We start from the raw sequence: 4,665 nt of genomic DNA, 5'->3' as shown, positions 1-4,665 counted from the left end.
TCAGTCCCTCACTGCCCAGGGCCGGCAGTGCTGGCTGGTAGCTCCCAAGTGGCGGCCCGCGGACCCCGCACACCCTGCACCCACTTGGAACTCCCGCTGGCCCGTGAGCGCCACGTGCAGCCCCTGTTCCTGCTCTTGCCTCTCCACAGCTCGGTGCAAGCAGAGGGAGCCGGCTCTGGCCTTGGCCAGCCAAGGGAGGGGCTCCCATAGTGCAGCAGTGGGCTGAAGGGCTCCTCAAGCACGGCCAGAGTGGACTGCCAGGCCCAGGAGGCGCCAAGAGCGAGCGAGGGTGGCTAGCAGGTTGTCATCTCTTAATAGTTGCTGGAAATATGGCTGTCCAAATGCATTACATTTCCCAGCCTTCCTTGCAATGAAGTGTGCCTTGTAACTAAGTTCTTTCCATTGTAGTAAGAATAGAAATATGTTCCACTTCCTTGCTTCACTCATGAAGCATATCCATGCGTGCTTATTTATGCTCTTTCTCTTTCAGGATGATTGTTGGGCCATGCTCAGAATGACCTTGGAAACTAAGTATTAGGATTGCAGATCTCATCAGTTTGTGTCCCAGTGTGGAGCCAAGTACTTGTTTATCTGAAACATCTACCCTAAACTTTTATAATATAAAGAAATAATTTTCTACTATTTGAACACCCTTACTTTTTGGGAGATTTCTTTGTTATAATGGTTCAGTCTACTGTAATCGTAAAAGTGAGGAATTTTATGCAGAGCCTTGGAGACCATAATAAGAATTTGAAGTAACTGATCGAAATAAAAAAGAGGGAAAAGTCAGTGATATCTTGTATGTTCCCAGCTGGAGCAATTGCATGGAAATGATTGTGCAATTTGTTAAGATGGGAAACACTAGAGGAGCAGGTCTAAAGAGCAATTTCACCAGTTCAGTTTTACACAGACTGAATTTAAGATTCAGTCTTATATGCCTGTGAATAATTCAAAAAGAGATGTCTAGTTGGTACAGTTATTTAGTTGTGGAACTCAGAAAAGAGATTCCAGCTGGAAATAAAACTGAGAGTGGCAGATACTGAAGAAAAATGATGTCACAGGGATGCATGAGATGAGCTCTTAACATAAAACATTTATCTCACTGTGTAGTAAATAGAAATTTATGTTTTCATTTTCAATCTTTTTTACCAATAGATATCTCTGGAGCTACGTAATTCATGAAATACCTTTTTGTTCCAATTAATCCCTCAGAGATAGACACTGTGACAATCCATTTCTATAAGTATACCAATATCTATTATTAATTTATTAATTTAACATATTATCCTTCTACTTTAAAACATGAACAGCATCAGAATTACACTTTACTTCCAACTCTTAATTGAGTTATAGGAATCCAGTGATTGTACCAATCTATTCTCATATATTCAGTTGCTACCACAACCTCACCAACAAGCTTCTTGCCTTTTATCTTTGCAGCTAAGCTTTTAGCATTTCATAGTTTTTATTATATGCATAATGTTGATCTGAAATACATCAGGTCATTCTTTTTCACTTGAGCAACTGGTCTTCAGATGTTCAGTGCACAGTGTCCCATCTATGGGGAAAGAGAAATAACCAGTCATTTAGTGAGTGTCTACTGTGTGCCATGCATAGCACTAGGTACTTGAAGCATATTATCTCTTTTTATGTCAGCAAGTCTCACTGGAGTTGAACACATTTTAGTTCCAAGTCACCTGGCAAGTGCAGTGGTACAATTTTAGCTCACTGCAGCCTCCAACTCCTGGCATCCAACAATCCTCCCACCTCGGCCTCCCAACGTGCTAGAATTACAGATGTGAACTACTGTCCAGCCTTATTTTATACTTTGAGTAGGACACACCAAGGTCAAATTTCATCAGCCAAAGCATCTCTGTCACAGAATAAGCACCAAAATAGGACTTAGTCATGATGAACGCCAACCCTACACATACTTTGAAGAGTATTATAAGTAATAACAAACTCCTGAAAACATAAAATGGGGATTGAAAACTTGTAGGGGAAGGAAAGGGAGGTGGGAAAATAGAGAGTTCGAGGCGCTGGTGAAGTTATAAATCAGACTCCTGGACTTCTGATAGTGTTGGTATGTGGAAATATGAGAATTAAACTCTTTGTATCCAATTTCCTACTTAAGCATATGTTTGTCAAGTAGGATCTTCAAATATTAACATGTCCATATCTAAACTGTATTCCTACCTCCAATCCACAAACCGTTTTTTTCCCATCTTAGTAAATGTTATTATTCTGTGTTGTTACTCAGGTAAAAAACTTACAAGTCTACACTTTAAACAAAAAGTAACTCAAAATGGATAACAGAATTAAATATAAAATGCAAAACTGGGCCGGGCGCGGTGGCTCAAGCCTGTAATCCCAGCACTTTGGGAGGCCGAGGCGGGCGGATCACGAGGTCAGGAGATCGAGACCATCTCGGCTAACACGGTGAAACCCCGTCTCTACTAAAAAATACAAAAAACTAGCCGGGTGCGGTGGCGGGCGCCTGTAGTCCCAGCTGCTCGGGAGGCTGAGGCAGGAGAATGGCGTGAACCCGGGAGGCGGAGCTTGCAGTGAGCTGAGATCCGGCCATTGCACTCCAGCCTGGGCGGCAGAGCGAGACTCTGTCTCAAAAAAAAAAAAAAAAAAAAAAAAAATGCAAAACTGTAGAGCTTTGAGAGGAAAACATAAGAGAAAACCCACATGACCTTAGGCTTGGTGATGAGTTTTTACATACACCAAAAACATGAAAGAAAAACTTGATGTTAGACTTTTAAATTTAAAAAGTCTGCTCTGCAGAAGACACTTAGGAGAATAATAAAACAACAGACTGAGAGGAAATATTTTAAAAATACGTATCTAATAAAGGACATCTATCCAAAATATACAAATGACTCTCATATCCAAAATATACAAAAAAAGAGACAAAATTGAACAATAAGGAAACAACTGAATTTAAGAAGAGGCAAAATATTTTAACAGAGACATCAAGAAGATAGGCATATGATAGATAAGCAGATTTTTAAATGCTCACTATCACTTTTCTGTAGGAAATCCAAATTAAAACAATGAGATACCACTGCACACCTCAAAGAATAACTATGATTGAAAAAATTGACAATACAGTAGTTCCTCCTTATCCACGGTTTCACTTTTCACTGTTTCAGAGATCAGAAAATACTAAAAGTAAAAATTCTCGAAATAAACTATTTATAAGTTTTAAATTGCATCCCATTCTGAGTAGCATGATAAAATTTCGCACCTGCCCTCCTGTGACCTTAATCATCCTTTTGTCCACTGTATCCACACTGGGTACACCATCTGCCTGTTAGTCACTTAGTTGCCATCTTGATTTTCAGATTGACTGTCACAGTATCACAGTGCTTATGTGATCAAGTAACCTTATTTGACTCAATAATGGCCCCAAGGCACAAAAGTAGTGATACTGGCAATTCAGATATGCCAAAGAGAAGCCATAATGTGCTTTGTTGAAATGAAAGCATTAAGTACTTGGCTTAATAACAAAGGAAAAATATTGTGTGCTGAATTTGCTAAGATCTACAGCACAATAAGATATTTTGAGAGACAGCAGTCACAAAACTTCAATTATAGTATATTGATATAATTGTTTTAGTATTATTGTTATAATCTCTTACTGTGCCCAATTTATAAATTAAACTTTGTCATAGGTATGTATGTATAGGAGAAAACATAAAAAGGGTTCAATACTATCTGAGGCTGCAAGCATCCACTGGGGGCCTTGGAACATATCCCTCAAGACTTTAATGGGGGACTGTGGTACTCATTGCTGATGAAGAGGCAGAGTGACAGAATTCTCATTCATTGTTGATTAAAATGCTTACATGTTTTAAAAGAAAACTCAAATGTATTTCTCTTATACAGACTGTTTTTAAGATTCTTACATATTACTATAGCAACTCATTTTGGAAATCAAAATTTATATACTATGTACTCTGAGTCTAAACAATACTACAAAATAAAATTGAACTCCACAAGCATACATTCCAAAATATTTATTTTTCTAAATATTCCTGTAAGAAACTATGACGTATTAAGACAACCTTTTGATTTTTCATATTTATGCTCTTACAGTTCATGACAAACAGGCATCACATTTTATTGAGAAATATTCAGTTGCCTTTCTGTCTTCTCACTTATACAAGTGAATTTTATATAGGTGATTTTTTCCTCTAAAAAACGAATTTATTTAAACTTTAGTTTCCTTATTTATCTTTCAGCTATTCTTGTTTTTTTTCTATAATTTTAATACAAAATTGTCAGTAAAGAATATTTTAATGGTAGATTGGTGGTACACTGCGTAACTACTAACAGCAAACCGCAGCCACCCCAGATACATAAGACACATGGTACATTTCTTCATGGTTCAATCTGCTGAACTATGCAACCATCATAGTATTGTTTGTTTTATTGTAAAAATAAAATAAAATAATAAAATGAAAATTAAATCATTTGTGAAAAGTAAAAGCATTATCTCTAACTTAACAACTTCCTTTTTCCCCAGATATAATCTTGGCCTTGCCCATATGCATTTATATTTCAAATAGTTGAAAGCATAAAAGTTATTGCATAAATGTTTCATTCCTATTCATATTCCTGATTTGTTTCAGCCAGTATCTGGATACAGTCATGTAT

The 4,665-nt window shown here is 37.4% G+C and overlaps 1 non-coding gene across 1 annotated transcript; it reads right to left on the bottom strand.

Annotated features, from left to right (window-relative positions):
* Positions 1 to 4,361: 4,361 nt before the first annotated feature.
* On the bottom strand, positions 4,362 to 4,429 carry LOC112625628. The gene has a single exon (XR_003119709.1). It is a non-coding gene; the product is annotated as a small nucleolar RNA SNORD77 (small nucleolar RNA).
* Between the last annotated feature and the right edge of the window lie 236 nt (positions 4,430 to 4,665).

This window comes from Theropithecus gelada, chromosome 5, assembly GCF_003255815.1.
Source record: "Theropithecus gelada isolate Dixy chromosome 5, Tgel_1.0, whole genome shotgun sequence".
NCBI classification, from domain to species: Eukaryota; Metazoa; Chordata; class Mammalia; order Primates; family Cercopithecidae; genus Theropithecus; species Theropithecus gelada.
Note: the sequence above shows the minus strand (reverse complement) of the source record. Positions and strands in the feature narration are given on the sequence as shown.